The 20,803-nt window shown below is 43.3% G+C and overlaps 1 protein-coding gene across 16 annotated transcripts in view; it reads left to right on the top strand.

Moving 5' to 3' along the window:
- Positions 1-20,803, top strand: part of LOC139049727 (uncharacterized) — a 99,341-nt gene that overhangs the window by 31,260 nt on the left and 47,278 nt on the right. For 6 of the 16 annotated variants that reach the window (XM_070525493.1, XM_070525492.1, XM_070525496.1 and 3 more), the window contains 3 exons: positions 4,874-5,058; positions 7,143-7,251; positions 11,260-11,458. The gene's annotated coding sequence lies outside the window, so the exon portion shown is untranslated. Of the gene's footprint in view, positions 1-334; positions 485-4,873; positions 5,059-7,142; positions 7,252-11,259; positions 11,459-20,803 lie in introns of those variants that run through there. The other 10 variants (XR_011508542.1, XR_011508541.1, XM_070525498.1 and 7 more) reach the window with 4 other exon arrangements.

Raw genomic sequence — 20,803 nt, 5'->3', positions numbered from 1 at the left:
TTACATTAGAACTTGAAAATCCGTAAGCAATTAAAAACCGCTGGAAAAGTCGGCGAACAGCGCTGCGAAGCTCCCGCTAGGCAGCTTCTTGCCCCCCCCCCCCCCCCCCCCTCTCGCTATATGGCAGCCGCCGGCTTCACCCGAGCAGCCATAGGCCAGTTAACGCGACTTCCACTGCAGCCGTCTTCTTTGGTTTGAACAGCGTCCGCCATCGACGTCTCGAAATTTTTATGCGAACCTAGGCAGAGCTGATAGTGCGAGCGCGTCGATGACTTGCAAGCTACAGGGTGCGCGATAGATGATAACGATAGCCGAAAGGATGGCCCCGACGGAAGAACAACGAAGCCTGAGGAGAGCTGCGCTGCCCGAGTTAACTCTCCTCGGTTGCCTAGGAAACGGTCCCGCATGCGACAGGCAGGCATTGGCGTTACCGCGGCAGATCGCTGTCGGGACCCTGGCTGTGGCCGACGTGTCTGGGAATGCGGTAAGCGGCACGGATATTATTTTTCGCGCTACTAAGCTGAAAATTGTGTTGCGAGCGTGGTTACTCTAGTTCGGTGATAAGAAGAGTAACTGTGCGTTGCTTGAAAAGAACGCCACAATTTAATTTCGTTTGCAAAACCTCAAAAAACGCTTTCGTTTAATTTTCTCGAAACTAATGAAAGCCCGGCCATAACACATGCGTTGTGGTTTCTAGCAGATGTCATTCTCCCGTTAGCGCGAAATAATAGCCCGCGTGTGTTGTTCGGAAGTAGGAAGATTTTAATGCGACACTTCCGGCATTCAAGGTTTGCATGTGAACTTGTTGACCAACGAATTTTTGGAAACTGATATAACTGAGTACGTTTTATTAGTGGCTACTGTGGTTTCTGCTGACACCTACAATTGCAATTTACCGACGTCGTTATATTTACGACTTGTGTTGGGGCTAGTGGAAATAGTATAGTGATAACACAGCGCTGTCATATGTTATGCCATGTTTAAGCCGCGCACACGCCTTACGAGCATTTCTACCTCTTATGCGCACGGTGCTGGACATTTATGGCTCGAATGCTTTCAATGGTGCTAGCTTAATGCGTCTTCCTTCCAAAGCATTCAGTTTTGGCCGCTGTAGGTGCGGCTTCATTGTTGAAAATAATTCCAGCTGCACTTATGGTGGTCTGACAATGAGGCTTGAATGCCACCGCCGTGATATGCCGCGAGAGCTGGACTTGTACGCTCAATTTTGGTTCGCTAGTCGTGATGACATGCCTTCATGTGGCGGTGGCACCATGACACGTTGTTTATTCGGCGACTCCTTCAACTTATTTCCCACGTGATGTCATGTCTAAGGTAACAATTGAAAGCACGATTAGCCTGATCTTGGAGCAACGGACGTTTCGAAATATCCTTACCAGAAGCGCTTGATATACTATGCTGGCCGGAGTGTTTATCTGTGGCGAGCTTTATGAAACAAAACAGGAATATGTTGTACATTCGATTATACTGTTTTGTTTTCTAATAATTCGCGCAAATGGGCATTTCTCGCAGCTATCATATAATCACCATGCACCGTACATTGTTTCTCCTTTTACCGGTTATCGCTTCTACAGAAATATCGCTCTTTATAAGATCATTCGTTTAGGCACGACGTGCTTTTGCTGCATTCGAACTTTGTGAACGTTGTCGCCAATTCGATAGCAGCCTCAGGCTTGCCTTAGAAGAGTGCATGTACAGTCGACCGATTAATTAACAGTACCGCGCGAGCGGCGACTCGCAAGTCGGCGCCGACGAACCGCGTGAAGCGACGGGATCAAGAGCAGCGTATGCGCACCGAGATTACTGGAAGCCGTTATCTCCGATAAGCCGGGCGGCTTCCACCGAGATAGACGTGCCAGGGGCTACATGTGTCATGCTGGTATGGAAAGGAGGCTAGCAGACGGAACTTGCGCTTCCAGTGTATTTGGTGCCCATGTGCTACTGTTGCCGGTCTCGTCGCTTCGCGCGGTTAGAAGACTGACGGGCCGGCCAGTCGATGCTAGCGCGCTTTCAGTTAAATAACCGGTCGATTGTGTTATCGTAAATAAAACGCGGTCCGCGGAACGGACGCTATTTGGCGTAACCCTGTGCCGTGTACCTGCGCCCGTCGGCAGACATTCGTGCGCGAACGTCGTGCACAAAATTTGACTCGACAGACTTAACGGGAGTGCGTGCTGCGCGGGGATGCGGCATAAACTATACCGCACGCTTAAGAGCTGTGAGGAAAGCGGGTCCTGGCTATTTCGAGGGGAGAAATAAGTTTAAGTGTTTTGAGATTTTATGAAGAAATTGTTTCCGTTTCTTCTCTTAGATTCAGGGCTAAGTTAAAGAACCTTATGCGGCCCGTCGTGGTGGTGTAGTGGCTTTGCCGTTGCCCTTCTAAGCCCGAGGGCGCGGTGGCGAATTCCGGCCGCTGCGGCCGCATTTCAATGGGGACGAAATGGGAGAGCGCCCGGATACCGTGCATTGAATGCCCGTTAAAAAAACGCCATGCGGTCAAAATTATTTCGCAGTCGCCCACTACTGCGTGCCACATTTTCAGATCTTCGTTTTGCCACGGGTACCCCAGATACCCCAGAGAAAAATCGATCCTGAAATGGTTGGAGAAAGCAGGGTAGGCATTCCATGATACGTACTGATGTGCAACGTTGGATCTGCAACTGCTTCGGTGCCCCCGCGTGCTTCGGTTTTCGTCGAACTGTTAGCGATTTTAGGTTGGTTGCGGTGAAATTAAAATTCCTACAGCCTAGCTTTTTGCTCGTTTAGAGGCGTTATGTAAAACGTTTACAAAGTTCTCCTGCCATTCTAGAGGAAGTATAACAGGTGTTATAAATAGTCGGCAGCTCTCGCCAGACGATCAAGCCGCATGTAGACAGATTAAAGAAAAATGATTGATAGTGACAGTTAGTGAACGATAACGTTATAATAGAGATTGGTAGAGGTTAATAAAGACAAGTAATGACTAATGACTACTAATTACTTGTAAAGACTACTAATGACTCCGAAATGCCCATTATGTCTGTCTTGTAATGACCACAATTGATTAGAAATGACTAGAAATGCCTAGTAATTTGCAGTAATGACTAAAATGACTAATAACTTGTCATGACTACTGATGACTACGAAAGGACCAATATGTCTAACGACGGCATGTAATGACCACAGTTCATTAGAAATGACTGAAATTGCTTACTAGTGAGCAGTAATGTCTCATCACTGAAATGACTTGTAATGATTTCTAATGACTACGAAATGACCAATATGTCTAACGACAGCTTGTAATTACCACAATTGATTAGAAATGACTAAAAATGTTTCTAATGACCAGTAATAACTAATAACGACTGAAAACACTTGTAATGACTGCTGATGAATATGATATGACCAGCATGTCTTATGACGGCTCGTAATAAGAGGAGGAAGAGTAGGCTTTAGCCGTTCACCTCCTACGAGAGATACTGTGAGACCCTGCAATTTTCTTAAAAATTTTAATGAACATGTTTATTTCATGAATCGGTGATGCGCTCTGCAGTGCAAAGGATTGAAATAGTTGTTAAAAGTAGATGCGCCTGTCACTATCGACTTGAAAGTCTCTAGGCGCAAGAAAAAATACGAAATAGCAGCGATAAACAGAGCAACTCGTCAAACCTGTTACTGCACATCTTGGATTACCTTGCTGGTGCATTACCTTTTGTAATTAAATTCCCTCTAACTTTTTTTTTTCGATATGAGGGTTGCGTTATCACTCAAGCGACGTGTTCAGGTGCCTTGTTTCATATTCCACATTTTCAAAAAAATCCGGCAAACAATGATCGCGAACCGTAAGTTCAACAACATGCGAGATTATTTACAAATAAGAACCGAAGCCGGTACGCCGTACGCAGATCGGTGTGTATGCAAGGCGTGATGCAGGGCAGATGAGTCGGTGTGCGGTTTCCCCTTCGGTAAACTTGTAATCGCTCGCCTTTGCAACGGTGCGCTGACATGACTTCAGCCGGCACTTGTCGCTTGAGCGCAAGCAAAGCGAAAACCGCACATTAGTGTTCCCTTTAAGAGTGGACCACACTGTTCGTGCCGTAATGCGTGTTTCGCTGTAAATTTGAAAGCCCACGCTTTGTGTTTACTTAACGCACCCAGCGCGGTGGCTTATCGGCTACGGTGTCGCGCTGCTAAGCACGACCTCGCCTGATCACATCACGGACGCGGCGGGCGCATTTTTTATGGAGGTGAATGTGGATGGTGCAATCGGCGAACGTCAAAGATCGCCTGGCGTTCGAAATTAATTCGGAGTACCCCACTACGCCGTGCCTCTTAACCGAATCGGGGTTTTGGCATGTAGAACACCAGAATCTAATTAGCTAACTTGTAAATGGTCGATTAAACGCTATGACGCAACACAAGTTTTGAAAACGCACACTGTGGTAGCTTGCACGACGGATTCTAATCTATAGCAAACTCTTCCACTACTGGCAAAAGAATATGCGTTGCGCAGCCGATTGCTGCGTAGCAAATGGAATGTGCGCAATGGTTTTAGCAGATGGAAAATTAGCGCGCGGGTAAATCACATCGTGCAGATTGCCCATGAGCGCGCTAACGGTAGAATTGCCGCTTTACAAGTAAAGAACAAGGCATCGGTAGGCATCTGAAACCCTGAAGACTGGGATAAAGCGAGAGGAGACAGCGTGTCCAAGAGACGGATTCGCATTGTCCTCGTCTCTCCGGAGGCCGAGGTACTTATACCCACCGCGAACCGCGCCGGATGTTGGCACCCACGCGCGTGAAAAGAGGGAGCTCGATGGTGTATGCTGCTTCGAGCATCACGGGGGCTGCACTGTAATATCTCAAATTTTTGCAGGTGTGCCTGTTGTGAGATGCCCGAGCTGCATTCCGTGTCAGTTTCCAGCGCCACCATACGTCCTTCTAGCCAGGCCATCGGGAGGTGGGCAGCCTCGTTCACGTTTCACGGGTGGTTTGAACGGTGCATTTACCCTCGGCGAAATAACTTAATGCCAGTGACATTGTAATGCCTGCGCAGTACAGGTAAGTCATGGTGTACTGAGCAGTAGCACGTTGTCGCTGTAGGGCGTAGATCCGGGCGCAGTGGATGGGTGGGTGGGTGGGTGGTATGAGCGACTCCGTTGGAATGGGGTGGTAGGTTGCGCCTCAAAAAAAAAACGCAAGATGAATTCCCATAGCCAAATTTTCTAACCCTCTATAGTGAACTTTATTTTTGTACGTCTCCGTTTTATTTATTTTATTTGGTACATACTGCTAGCCTTAACGAAGGCTTTGGCAAGAAACGGTACGTTCATAAAAGGGAAAATACATCATTCACACAGGGTTTAACGCTAATCGTTTACAAGAGGCCTTGGCTTTGGTTTAAAAAGCTTATTCATACACACGTACTACGATATAGACAATGCAAATTCATGGTGGCAATAGAACATAATGTAAAAAGCACATTTCATCATGTAGCAACAAAGATAAGGTTAGACAGCTTAGACAAAAAAGAATCGAGGGTTGTACAATCGACAACCTCTTGTGGTAACATACTCCATTCTCTGATAGCTGAAGGTGTCATTGTGAAACCTATACTCAGATAATTGTTTATTGTGTTTAGTTCATGAAATTCTAGCGTTAGAGTGTACTAAAAACTTCTTTTTGTCTATTTTTAGGGCATTGCTCTGGAGAATAAACAGGAATTTTAGTCGGAGATATCTAGCAAGATCACTAATTGTTGGGAGTCCGGCTAAGCGTAGAAGTTCAGTTGGGGAATCCTGACGACGGTATTTATTATAAATGAATCTGACTGCTTTTCTTAGTACGTTCTCTAACTACGCTATGGCACATTTAGTGTGTGGAAACCAGCATATGGCGCCGTATTCTATAACGGAGCGAATGAGTGACGTGTACGCGAGTAGTTTGGTGTTGGGTGAAGCCTATCTGAGGGACCGGTCGAGGGAAAAAAGCGCTGAGAGTGATTTTGTTGCCACGTATGACACGCGTTTGTTCCATTTTAGATCGGGAGAAATAATTATACCTAAATGCTTGTATTCTTCTATCCTTTGTAGTTCTCTTTGCTGAATTTGGTATGGAAAGGTTAGTGGTGCTTTCTTTCTCGTGATTGCAAGCAGACAGTTTTTTCTGCATTTAGCGTCATCTGCCAGTCTTGACACCATATTGCTACATTTGTCGTTTCCCTATTGCCACCAATCTTCCCATCGCCTCTTACTAATCTCTATTGCGGCCATGTTTACTTTCCCCCTGTTCTAGCTGAACCCTAGTAATTCAACGAGTCCATTGGTGCCTAAATCGACCGCTGGGCAGATATCTTCACATTCTAATAAAACATGCTCCATCGTTTCCCTATCCTTACCGCAGCAAGCACATGCTTCTTGTTCCTTCTAATATCTCGCTTTATAGGTGAGTGTTCTAATGCACCGTGATCTCGCTTCGAAAAGTAATGAGCTTCCCTTTTAGTTATCAATTGTTTCTTTCCTGATTTCGTTTTTTTTTCTCTCTTGAACGCGTCGTATGAGGTGCCCCTAGTGGCAAAACTGGGTTTGAAAGGCACGCACGCATCGATTTGCATTATGTCCGATAATCGTGCAGGACAAGCACATCGCACTGGCTAAATGGGAGGGGGGGGGGAGAGGCAAACAAAGCACAGCCATAAAAAAATTCTGACGCCATGGGACGTTCAAAATCCATTCAAACATGGTACAAGTGTATATGTAACTGCGGTCGTGTGCAGTTATACTATGGTACCTGTGCCAATACTAAGCACTCAAATGATATGGTGTCATATTGAGTACGCCGAGGATTCAATTTACCCGAAGTGAAATGTTGGTTTCTTTTTTCTCGCCAAGGTCAGACAGAAATGGCGAGAGTAAGTGGTCGACAAGATAGCGCTCACATTGACCGAAGCAGAGCGCGGCGATTGAAGCCAGCAGATATTCACTGTAACATTGCAAGTTTGAAGAACGTCTTCTTGCGAACTACGAACGTTGCTGAAAGCGTGAAAGCGTCGAGGAATTGTACATAGTGCGGCGTTTATGATAGGCGATAACGGCTTTTGAAACGACGACTGGTAGAAAAATAATGAGGCGTATGGCTATATGCAGGTCAACTCTGCTCGGTCGCCCAGGAAACGGCTGGTCATGAGCAATGCCGTGTGAAAGTGGCACAATGCTATCGGGTCCTGCCTGCGCGGACGACGTGGCTTCGAGTGCGGTAAGTGGCAGGGATATTATATTTTGTACTAATAAGCTGAAAATTGTGTTCGCAAGCTCGTGCAATATAATGCAATAAAAGCAATTTAATTGCGCTTAGACACGCAATATATTATGTGGTTTCACGTACCAAAACAATGATCTGATTATGAGGCACTCCGTAGTGGGTAACTCCGGATTAATTTTGACCACCTGGGGGTTCTTTAACGTGCAGTTAAATATAAATGCAGGGGTGTTTTTGCATTTCGTCCTAATTTAAATGCGGCCTCCGTGGCCGGGATTCGATCCCGCTAACTTGTGCGACAGGTAGAAATGCCGAAAAAAAGAGAACACCTTTCGCTACTGATCTTGTTAAAAATATGTCCTGATGAAAGTTCTCGATGATGTCACCTTCAAGTTTATCGTCGCGTAGAGCATTTTTAGCCCTTCTCACAGCGATGCTTTAGTTTGCTGCAGTGCTAACGAAGTTAGCGTTGCACAAAAGAAGTGAAAATACATTTTTAGGCCGTCAAAATTCTATATGGGCACTAGCTTCATACCATGTACGATAGAAGGTGGCACTAAAACGTTTATAGGCCCAGCATGCACATCCCCCCTGGATCCGCTCTTAATGCACATTCGGGTCGTCTTTTCGGAACGCTCCAGAGACAGTCACCTTGTTCAGGTGTCGAATAAGGTCGCTCTGAGTGCATTCGGCTCGTCTGCGGTAGCGCATGAACGACTCCCGAACTGGCTTGAAGCGTCCAATGCATTTGACGATATCCGATAATGCCCGCCATCATTCTTGTCAGATAAGTATTGCTTTAATTTCTTCCTTCACAAGAATGTTTGGTTCTTTCATTCTTAGAGGACATGAAAGTCGGGCAAGATGGTAGGGACTTCATTAATTTATTCTATTATATAGTGTTTCTGCTTGTTCACCACTACAGTGTGTCAATTTGTATGCATGTATGCATGCTTTATTGCCACAAAAGTACAGTATTGCGGAGGGAAAGTGGGAAATAAAGCTGCTCGTAGCAGCTTGACCGGCCCCAGTATAGTGTACACTCTAAAAATTTTAGTGTTTGTCCAATGGGTGAGACTCTTACAGTCAAGGATTAAGAAATTTGACCACAGCACGTTGCACAGAAAAGTATTCTCTGCAGCTGTCATCAGCGCCGCGTGCCCTATGACACCACCCTCCTTCCTCTTGGCATGCTATCATCTTTCTTATTCCCCCAAACCCCTTCCCCAGCGTAGAGTAGAAGGCTGGTGGCGCCATACTCAGGCCGACCTCTCTGCCTTTCTGCCAATAGAAATTATCTATGTATAGCACAGGATAACGAGCTTCATGTAGGTGTGCGATGAGAAAAAGCTGGTTGAAACTGTACAATAATTATGACAGCCTTGGCACCAACAAAATATCCGACAAAACAATTGGACAGCGAAAGCTTCGAATGTTTTCTCGATGAGCGGTTCGTGTTCTTTGTCACAGCTGTCGTCATTCTTGCCAGAAAAAGTAGGAAAACAGGATACCTTCATTGGTCCATACCAACGATTTGGTCTTGCTCCTTCAACGTGAACGTTTTTAGCTATGGTACAACCGAACACCCTTTGTAAACCCATAAAGGTAAGCATTTTCAGTCTTTATCCCCGGCAAGAATTTTATTCCTGTTCGGGGAAGTGTAAGTGTAGGAACTATAGTATTAGTAAATGTAAGACTAAGACAGCAGTCATCACCGTCGATATAAGTGCCCGGTTATCGCTGCTTTCAGTAGTTTTTAAACTTTCGTTTGTGAATGTTTCTACAGTTTTATATTATGGACGGTTACCATGATCAGATGCCAACAAATGCACCGCTGCGTTTCTGACCTAATGCAGCTGCCTATGTTATTGTCTTCACAGTTCATCAATAAATATTTATTTGAGGCTATTCATGCAACCGATTCAACTAATTAGAATATACATAAGTAAATGCCTATCAAGAAGTTAGCTATCAAGAAAGGGATGAAACAAGGAGACATCTCTTCACTAATATTCACTGCATGCTTAGAAGTATTCAAGCTATTAAACTGGAAAGGCTTAGGCGTGAGGATCAACGGTGACAATCTCAGAAGCTTTACGTTTGTAGATGACATTGTCTTCTTGAGCAACAGTGCAGGTGAATTATAACAAGTGATTAAGGACCTTAACAGAGAGTGTGAGAGTGGGGTGTAAGATTAATGTGCAGACGACAAAGGTAATGTTGAATAGCCTGATAAGTGAACAAGAATTAAGGACCGCCAGCCAGCCTGTAGAGCCTTAGGTAGTACGTTTACCTAGGTCAATTATTCACAGGGGAGTCTGATCATGAGAAGGAGATTCATAGAAGAATAAAAATGGGTTGGAGCACATACAGAATGCGTTACCAAATACTGTCATCGAGCTTACCACTCACACTGAAAGGAGAAGTGTACAGCCATTGCATTATACCTGTGCTAACATATGGGACGGGAACTTGGAGGTTAACAAAGAAGCTCAAGAACAACTTAATTGCCGTGCAAAGAGCGATCGAACTAAAAATGTTAGATGTAGCGTTAAGAGACGAGAAGAGAGCGGCGTGGATTAGTGAGCAAACAAGGATAGCCGATATTCTAGTTGACATTAAGAGAAAGAAAATTCTCGCAGAAAAAACTGTGGGTGTTGCATAAGTATTCGTAAGCATTGTGCCACTTGCTCATCTTCACGCAGCCCATTGTAATTATCAATGTTATGAAACTTGATCCGAAAAGTATAAACCCTTATCAACCCTCGATGGTCGTTATTAGTTTTATCGAACTTGATCCGACCTTTATCAAGTAATATTGGTCCATATCAGCCTGGGTATCCAACGAAGCTGTTGCAGAACCACCACTACATTTGCTGAGGGGGGTATCCAATTCTTTAGTGATGGTTCGTATGCTTGTTCTGAGCTTGTTTTTTCATCATCAGTCTATTTTATGTCCACTGCAGGACGAAGGCCTCTTCCTGCGATCTCCAATTACCATTATGCAAAAAAGAGGTGAGGCGTGCAGACAGGACACAAGAGTACCTAATGTGCTTAATCTCTTGCTTATGTAAAGTAATCGAAGGCTGACTCACGCACGCACTTCCACAATTATAGATATACCATGCCTCTACCATAAGAAGCGTATCTCCATTCTTATGCCTGTACAATATCGCGCATTCATTTAACTCTGGCGTGCAGTTAAATAGAGGGGCACATGTACCTGACTGACACGCGGCATTCGTGAGCTTGCGCAGATGAGTTTTGTCTGCTTTTTTCGCTTCAGTGCTCCCTTCAGTTGATAGTCGGCGTTCGTGTTGTCCAGTTCTGTACTCTTCGGTCCTGTCTGCACGCCTCACCTTTTTTGTATAATGAATCCTTACCAACTAGCCCAGCTTTCTGTCGCTCTAAGATCCGATTACCCTTGTCCTGCGCCAACCGATCCGAACCAGCACCCGCAAATTTCCTAATTTCATCGCTCCACCTAGTCTTCTGCCGTCCTCGACTGCGTTTCCCTTATCTTGGTATCCATTCTGTAACCCTAATGGTCCGACGGTTATCTAACCGGCGCATCACGTGACCTGCCCAGCTCCATTTTTCTCTCTTAATTCCTCACAATCTTCTGCTCCTGATTAAGTATGATTAAGTATTAAGTAAGTATAAGTATGAACCAACTGGGCCGGCAACAAGCAACGATGCTAATAACGGCCCATGTATTATACTACTTTGAGTGTATTGTGGGTATTTAGGACACCCTGACGGAGAAACTGAAATGGTGAATTTCAGAAAAATTCGATAACCGAAAAATAGTCTTCCCCTTCATGGGGGCCACCTTGACCTCTGACATTTTTGCCTCAGCACCAGCTGCGTGCTTACATGATCATTCTATATTCAGAAAATGATGACGATGATGCTTCTCTGCTGTGACACGTGTAACCTTAGAGGAACCACTATTTCGTCTTCCTGCTTCGTATACCATGGGTCACATTTCGTACCTTTTTTTAGGATGCAGCGCACTGCAAAGGAGGACACCAGAGTGCAAGAACAAGCCCACGTACGGTGATCGACAAGGATACGGCGAAAACACGCAGTTCATCGCAGCCGTGGCAGATGGTGCCATCCGTTCCATAGGAGTCGAATAGACATGTTTTGAGTGACGTCTCCGCAGACGACACCGACTTCAGATTTATTGTGGACGAAACCGGTAAGTATTATGCTCTCAAACGTGGCTTGAAACTTAAAGAACAGTGCAAACCCTAACTTTAAGCAAAAATTGAGCGCGAATGGTCTACTACGAAGAGCGCTCCCATTTTGCTACAAACACGCAGTGTACGTTGATTAGGGCCATCCACAAAATGTACTTTCATATAAAGTTTTGTCGTTGCATCGTTAGCCAGATAACAAATATGGTGTAACCGGAGGCAGTATACAGGCACTTTTACGTCTGTATTGATAGCTGGCTAGAAGAGGGCACGACCGGTTTGTGTTTAAAATGCTAGATAGCTTAAACGCGTGGGGAAAGAAAGGGGCCGCATAAAGACAAATTTAAATCTTTAACTATAGCAATGCGAGTAGAAACTGCATTTAGAAGAGGAAGTCAGTATATCTGTTCTTGCGTATACAGTCATAGTGATACAAGTGCGCATACAATAATGCTACATAATCTTAAGTCACGTTCTTAAAAAAAAGAAAACAAACAGCGTTACTGGCCTATGTGAACGAAATCTGTTAGGCTCCGAAGGCTCTACAGATTGATGTGAAATAAATAAATCACGTGTCATTGTAGATTACTGTAAATTGAACAAAAGATGCAGTTAGAGGCAAGGCCGTGTAATAGCGCTGCCGTACAAAGAGAATTGCAAGATATAGGAAAGGTGCGCTGAAAAGCTAAGGAAGAAAACTGAGGCTGATGGAAAATCAGGCAGAGTTCCTGGACGGAATGCGACGCGAAAAGCTTTTCTTCTTGTGGTGCCGCCGATTCCCCTTCAGAATCTCCGAACAATAAGCTGCTGCATGTAACCTCTGAGGTTCTAGACCTTCCCATTTGCAAAAAGTATAATCGAAGAAGCGCAGATGAGATGCGCACATAGCAGACGTGCATATATGCACGCCAGTTGTCGTGAAATTTCAAGGCAGGTGTTACACATTGTGGAGTCCTGAATATAGTCGCACGGCGAGGGTAGCCGAGCCGCAGTAGAGGCCGCTCAACTTGCAGGCGGTTTGCCACGGCGTATTGGGGAAGATGGCGGACGAGACCAATGTTGCCAGATGACTTTGCATTTTAATATCTCCTATTATTCAAACAATTATTGCCACGAACATATTATTTGTACATGATACAGAACACACGCAAAAACACTATTAGGAAGTTTGACGAAGATTGATTAAACCGGCGCACAAATGAAAAAAGAAATACAACAAAAAATAGTACAGTAGTGCGAAACAATGTATGTGGAACGCGAACTACACAATCGAGCAATCAAGTACACGCGGAAAGTACGACCGCATAATGATGAAAGAAAACAATACTTTCTCAAAATCTTGCACATTGTTAATTACCAAAATGAATGGTAGCCGATTCTACCCGGATGATATTGCGGGACTGCACGAATTATGATGCCAAAGTGTGCGGCAGGGGTGGGGGGGTTCACTTAGCGCTTGCTTGGGCGATTTATGCGGGAAGAAATGGGTGTTGGCAGAATAATGAACATGTCTGTCACTACAGTGCTCATGTTACGCTTTCTGCGTAATGAAAGGTATGTGTTCGACAGCCTATTTTTCATTAGTGTTACGTGGGATGGATGCTTATAGTCATGAAGAATAAAATGTGATGCGCGTTTTTGAAAACATCTGATAACATCCACGGGAATTTGGTATAAGGATCCAATATCGATGTCGCCTTTTCAATTTTTCGTTTTATGTACTCCAGCATGCGATTCGTGCTGGCGATGATCGAAGTGACATGCGTATTTCATGCGAGATTGCGTGTTGGGTGAACGCCTTCATACTCACGAAAACAAGACATTGCCGAAAGCAAAGTTATATCTTTAATGATGTACGTATGAGCGAATGACGAAATCCGTCGGAAGAGACACATTGTATTGCGTTTTTGAAGGATTAAAATTCATTTTGCATTGCAAGAACCAGTGAAACAAAGCGCTAAGATCTCCTTCCAAAATTGTTATGCCATTAGCGTGCTTTATTCTCGATACAAGACAGAACCGTTCAGAAAAGCTTGATAGACTAAGTTCTGATCATTGATATAAGAAAAAAACAACGGGTGCAGCACCTGTTTGATACGCCATGTATTACTGGAATTATAAATGGAATGCAATGATTATACACTTATCATTTGAACGACATTGATACTAGCTCCCCGTCAGGATTTGGCTATTGCCGACGTACGCACTCCAACCCATTCTTCCGTAAATTTCCCTCTCATGATCATGGGCCCTTTTGAGTAAGTGCTCTAGATAAACGTACTCCTACACAGGCTTTAGGCTTTGACTTGCGATCTTAAATTTTTGTTGTTTTCCAGGCTATTTATTATTACCTTTGTCGGCTATATATTATTCAACCCTACCCTTCCGCTTTCTCAGTTAACGTGCTCAATCATTTGTTGCAATTCATCTCGAGTGTTGCTGAACAAGATAATGTGATCTGCAAAGCGGAAGTTGAGATATTCCCCATTAATCCTCACTCCTAAGGCTTCGTCTAATAGCTTAAACACTTCTCTTAAGCATGCAGTGACTATCACTGTAGAGATCGTGTTTCCTTGCTTGACGCCTTTAAGGAACTATCAGACATTGTTTGGAATATCATTGGCCTTAGTGAGATTAGAACTGGTGAGGCTTATACAGTGCTGACTAACGGCCATGTCCTCTGCTATAAAGATCTCCCAGATAAGAAGCAATACGAGGTAGGATTCGTAATCGATAAGGACATAGCGGGCAACACTGACGAATTCTACAGCGTCAGTGAGAGGGTGGGTGTAGTCGTAATAAAACTTCATAAGAGTTATAAATTAAATGTAGTACAAGCCTACGCTCCAACATCCAGTCACGATGATGACGGAGTAGATCGGTGTTATGATGTATTAGCGATGCGGAAAGTGCCAACTCAGTATACTGTAGTATTGGGCGACTGCAATGCAAAAGGGGGAAAAGCAGGCTGGTGAATAAGCAATTGGCCACCACGGTGTCGATTCTAGGAACACTAGAGGAGAGATGCTGGTAGAATTGGCAGAAATGAGTAAGCTTCGAATAATGAACACCTTTTTCAGGAAGCGTAGCAATAGAAAGTGTACGTGGAAAAGCCCTAATGGTGAATCAAGAAATGAAAATGATTTCAGACTTTCTGCTGATCCCAGCATAGTAGTGCAGGTTGTAAGAGTGATAGATAGGGTAAAGTGCAGTGATCGTAGGTTAGTGAGGGATAGGATTCGCCTCTATTTGAAGACAAAGAATAAAACTGGTCAAGAAGAAACAAGTCAATCTAAAAGCAGTAAGGGTAAAAGCATACAAATTTTTAGCCTGGTACTTCTAAAAAAATTTTCAGCCTTAGAACAGAGAAATGAAGATGACATATATAGATAATGAATGAAACCGTAACTTGGCTGGCTTCAGAGGCAGCGATGGAAGTGGGAGGCAAGGCGCCAAGGCAACCAGTAGGCAAACTCTCCCAAGTAAGAAAGGACCTAATAAAGAAACAACAAAGAATGAAAGTGTCCAACTCGAGATAAGATAGAATTCGCGGAACTGTCAAAACTGACCAACAAGGCCAAAATAACTGATATTCGAAACTATAACGGGAGAAAGATTGAAGAAGCCATAAAGAAGGAAACAAAGAAGGAAAGCCAGCGAGAAGGAAACTTGGCATAGGACAAACTAAGATGTATGCACTGAAAGATAAGCAGGATAATATCGGCAATCTCGAAAGTATAGTAAAAGCAGCGGAAGGATTCTATACTGACCTGTACAGTACCCAGAGGAGTCAGGATAACTCCATTCGGAGCAGTAGTGAACATGTTCCAGAAACTCCTCCTATAACTAGCGATTAGGTCAGAAGGGCCTGGCAAGACATGAAACGGGGAAAAGCGGTAGGAGAACAGTGAATAACAGTGTGTAATGGAAGATGGAGGGGACATAATGCTTGAAAAACTGGCGGCTCTCTACGAAATGTCTGTAGACGTCAAGGGCCCCAGAAAACTGGAAGAACCAAACATTATACTATTCGACAAAAAGGGAGACGTTAAAGAATTAAAAAAAATATAGACCCATTAGCTTACTCCCAGTATTATATAAAATATTCAAGATAACTTGTATTAGAATAAAGGCGACACTGGTCTTTAGCCAACCGAGGGAACAGGCTGGCTTCAGGAAGAGATACTCTACAATGGATCGTTTCCATGTCATTAATCAGGTAATCGACAAATCCGCAGATTACAATGAACCTCTCTATATGGCTTTCATAGATTACGAAAATGCATTTGATTCAGTAGGGATACCAGCAATCATAGAGGCATTACGTAATCAAGGAGTGCTGACCGTTTACGTAAATATCTTTCAAAATGTCTACAGAGATTTCACAGCTACCTTAATTCTACACAAGTAGGAACATACCTATAAAGAAAGAGATCAGACAGGGAGACACAATCTATTCACTGCGAGGTTGGAAGAAGTATTCAAGCTCTTAAAGTGGGAAGGCTTAGGAGTAAAGATCGACGGTGAATATCTCGGCAACCTTCGGTTTGCCGGTGACATTGTCCTATTCAGCAACACTGCAGACCAGTTACAACAAATGATTTAAGACCTTAACATAGAGAGTGTAAGAGTGGGATTGAAGATAATTGTGCCAAAGACAAAGATAATAATCAATAGCCGAGCAAGGGAGCAACAGTTCAGGATCGCCAATCTGCCTCTAGAGTCTGTGAACGAGTACATTTACCTAGGTCAATTGGTCACAGGGCACCCTAATCATAAGAAGAAAATTCATAGAACATTAAAAGTGGGTTGGATTGCATACGGCAGACAACAACTGACTGGAAGCTTACCATTACCATTGAAAAAGAAAGTACAATCAGTGCAGTTTGCCGGTGCTGACATATGGGGCAGAGACTTGGAGACTGACAAAGAAGCTTGAGAACAAGTTAAGGACCGCGCAAAGAGCGATGGAACAAAGAATGCTAGGCATAAAGTTGAGATACAGAAATAGAGTGGTTCGGATCAGAGAGCAAACGGTTATAGCCGATATTCTAATTGACATTGAGAGAGAAAAACTTTCATGGTCATTTAATGAACAGGTTAGATAATCGTCGGACCATTAGGTTTACACGATAGGTGGCAAGAGGAGGGAAGCGCACTCGAGGACAGCTGAAAACTAGGTGGGGCAATGAAATTAGGAAATTCGTGGGTGCTAGTTGGAAACGGTAGGTGCAGGACAGGGGTAGTTGGAGATCGCAGGGATAGGCCTTCGTCCTGCAGTGGACATAAAATAGCCTGATGATGATAATGTTGTTGATGATGACGAACGTAAGGAAGACTGAGGAATCGGTAAAAAATTGATGCAGAATGAAATCAGCGAGAAAACTCGGCATAGGAGAAACCAAGATGTATGCACTGAAAGAGAAGCAGGATAATATCAGCAATTTCGAAGATACAGTAAAAGCAGCGGAAGAATTCTACACTGACCTGTACATTACCCGGAGTAGACAAGATACCTCTATTCAAAGTAGCAAAGAATGGGTTATAGAGGCTCCTTCTATACATAGCGATGAAGTTAGGAGCTCCTTGCAAGACATGAAACGGGGAAAAGCGGGCGGAGATAATGGAATAACAGTCGATTTAATCGACGATGGAGGTGACATTATGCTTGTGAAGCTGGCGGCCCTTTATACAAAATCTCTCACGACTTCAAAGGTTCCCGATAACTGGAAGAATGCCAAAATTATCATCATCATCAGCAGCAGCAGCCTGCTTTATGTCCACTACAGGATGAAGGATGAATATCGTCTATACCCGTTTGCTCTCTGATCAAAACCGCTTTCTTTCTGTCTCTTAAAGTTATGCTTAGGATTATTCGTTTCATCGCTCTTTGCGCGGTCCTTAACTTGTTCTCAAGCTACCTTGTCATTCGGCAAGTCTCTGCCCCATATGTCAGCACCATTAAAATGCACTGATTGTATACCTTCCTTTTCAGTGATAACGGTAAGCTTTCAATCAGGAGCTGACACTGCCTGCCGTATGCGATCCAACCTATTTTTATTCTATAAATTCCCTTCTCATGATCAGGGTTCTCTGTGATTAATTGACCTAGGTAAACGTACTCCTTCAGACTCTAGAGGCTGGCTTGCGATCTTGAACTCTTGTTCCTTTGGCCGGCTATTCATCATTACCTTCGTCTTCTGCATATTACTCTTCAACTTCACTGTCACACACTCTCTCTTACGGTCCTCAATCATTTGTTGTAATTAGTCTGCATTGTTGCTGAGTAGAACAATGTCATCGGGGAACCGAAGGTTTATGAGATATTCACCGTCGATCTTTACTCCTAAGCCTTCCCAGTTTAATAGCTTGAATACTTCTAAGCACGCAGTGAATAGCATTAGAGAGATTGTCTCCCTGTCTGACCGCTTTCTTTATACGTATCTGCCTCCTTTTCTTGTGTAGAATTAAGGTAACTGTAGAACCTCTGTAGAGTTTTTCCAAGGTATTTACCTAAGCTGTCCGTACTCCTTGATTACGTAATGCCTCTATGACTTCTCGTATCTCTACTGAATCAAATGCATTTTCGTAATCTATGAAAGCCATATAGAGAGGTTGATTGTACTTTCAGGATTTGTCGATTACCTGATTAATGGCATGGGTTCGACACATTGTACAGTAGCTTTTCCTGAAGCCAGCCTGCTGCCTCGGTTGGCTAAAGTCCAGTGTCGCCCTTATTCTAATACAGTGTATCTTGGTAAATATTTTATATTTTATTTATTTATTTATTTTACAATACTGCCGCCCTCAGTCGAGAGCTTAGCAGACGGGCATGAACACTTTCATTTCTGTGCATATATACACGTGCGAGCTACACAAAGAATGAAAAAGCAACGATATTCAACAAAGTAAAAACGATAAGGTAGATAAGGTATACAAATAGAATACTAAATAACGCAGAATAAAATTAACAACAACCGGGGCACTTCATCGACAAAGCAAAATCGTGAAATATTTGGGAACATACAAGCGTATACAATTTTTCTTTTCAAAGTACTGTCAGTTTAACATAAAGAGAATAGGGAACAAATATTAGAAGTCGTTAATAATCTCTTGTGGTGAGCTCCAGCTGTGAAACGAACAGGGATAAAGAGTTTGTTGCTGTTAATGACGAGTTAAGTTCATTCCATTCTCTGATTACCCGAGGAAAGAATGAGTACCTGAATGCGTCATTAGAAAATGAATACTCGGTTAGCTAGCGTATGCTCGTGTTGATGCCGTGTTATTCTAGAATGCGTATATGAAATGTACTGGGTGATATCAATTTTATACTGATTATGCAGAACTTGAAACAGGGATTTTAGTCAACCTTGTTTTGCTCTCGTCGCTAATGTGTTGAGGCCTGAGGAAGCTAAGAGACGTGAAGGTGAGTCAGTAGAACGATATTTGGTATGAATGAACCTTGCGGCTTTTCTTTGTACGGCTTCAAGTTTAGCTATGTTAGTTGCTGTGTAAGGAAAGCAAATTGTGTTAGCGTATTCTAAAATAGGTCTCACAATTGTTTTGTAGGCCAGAAGCTTAATGTTCGTTGGAGCGATCTTTAGGCGTCTTTTTAGATAAAATAGCTTCCGCAGTGCAGTAGTTGTAATATTAGTTAGGCGTGTTTCCCAATTGAAGCTTGATGTCAGCGTTATCCCTAAATATTTCTGTTGCTCAACCTTCGAAAGAGGCGTGTCATTAACGATATAGGTGAAATGAGAGGGTTGCTTTTTTGTTGTTATTGTGATTGCCACTGATTTATTGACGTTAATAGACATTTGCTACTGGGAGCACCACTCGGCTAGTGTGTTAAGGGAATCAAAGATCGAGATGGTCGTTATGGCTGTTAATTTCTTTATATATCACGCAGTCATCTACCAAGAGTTTGATTTTGCATGCTATATTATTGGTTATATCGTTAATAAAAATCAGAAATAACAGCGGCTCGAGCACCGAGCCTTGTGGTACTCCAGATGTGACAGGAACGACATCAGATGGCATATGGTCAAACATAACAAACTGTGAGCAGTGTGTTAGAAAAGCTGTTATCCAAGCAGGAGCTTCTCCCTTCCCGATGGCTTGCTCCACTTTTGCAATTAGCTTAGTGTGACTCACGCAATAAAAAGCCTTAGATAAGTCAAGTAAAATCATGTCAATTTGAGAATGATCATTAATACTAATAGCAAGGTCATGAACTACTTCTGTTAGTTGAGTGATGGTTGATAAGCCAGATCGAAAATCGTACTGGTGAGGCGATAGTATATTTTCACGTTCTAGAAACACTGTCATGTGTTTTAGAATGATGTGTTCTAGTATTTTGCATGAAGTGCTTGTGAGAGATATGGGTCTGAAATTAGCAACATTATTTTTGTCTCCTCTCTTGTGGATCGGTATTATTTTAGCCTTTTTCCAGTCGTGTGGTTGATTAGTAGTTCCTAGTGATTTACGAAAAGTCTAATATAATAATGAGAGTAAGCTAATGGGTCTATGTTTTTTAATTCTTTAACGTCTCCCTTTATGTGGATTAGTATGTTTTCATTTTTCCAGTTTTCTGGGACCCTTGCAGTCGATAGACACTTCGTATATATACCCGCCCGTTTTCCAAGCATTATGTGTCCTCCATTTTTGATTAAAGCGACTCTTATTCCATCTTCTCCTGCCGCTCTTCCTCGTTTCGTGTCTTGCAAGGCCCTCCTGACCTCATCTCTAGCTTTAGGAGGAGTTTCTGGATCCTGTTCATTATTGTTTCGAATGGAGCTCTCCTGAGTCCTCTGAGTACTGTACAGATCAGTACAGAATTCTTCCGCTGCATTTACTATAACTTCGAGATTGCTGATGATGTTGTCCTGCTTATCTTTCAGTGCATACATCTTGATTTGTCCTATTCCAAGCTTTCTTCTCACTGATTTCAGGTTGCGTCCATTTTTACGGCTTCTTAAGTCTTTCTCATGTTATAGTTCCTAATATCACCTATTTTCCCTTTGTTGATCAGTTTTGATAGCCATGTGAATTCGATCTGTCTCTTGAGTTGGACACTTTCATTGTTTGTCGTTTATTTATTCTGTCCTTAGTTACGTGGGAGAGCTTGCCTAATGGTTGCCTTCTTGCCTTTCCTCCCACTTCAATTGCTGCCTCTGAAGTCAGCTCAGCTGCGGTATCATTCATTACCGCTATATCATACTCATCTCTCTGTTCTAAGGGTGCATGTTTGTTTGCAAGTACCAGCCTGAATTTGCTTTCACCCTTACTGCCTCTAGGTTGGCCTGTTTCTTCTTGGCCAGTTTGGTTTTTCTCTCTTCAAATTGAGG

Source organism: Dermacentor albipictus, chromosome 9 (assembly GCF_038994185.2).
Source record: "Dermacentor albipictus isolate Rhodes 1998 colony chromosome 9, USDA_Dalb.pri_finalv2, whole genome shotgun sequence".
In the NCBI taxonomy this organism is placed as follows: domain Eukaryota; kingdom Metazoa; phylum Arthropoda; class Arachnida; order Ixodida; family Ixodidae; genus Dermacentor; species Dermacentor albipictus.
Note: the sequence above shows the minus strand (reverse complement) of the source record. Positions and strands in the feature narration are given on the sequence as shown.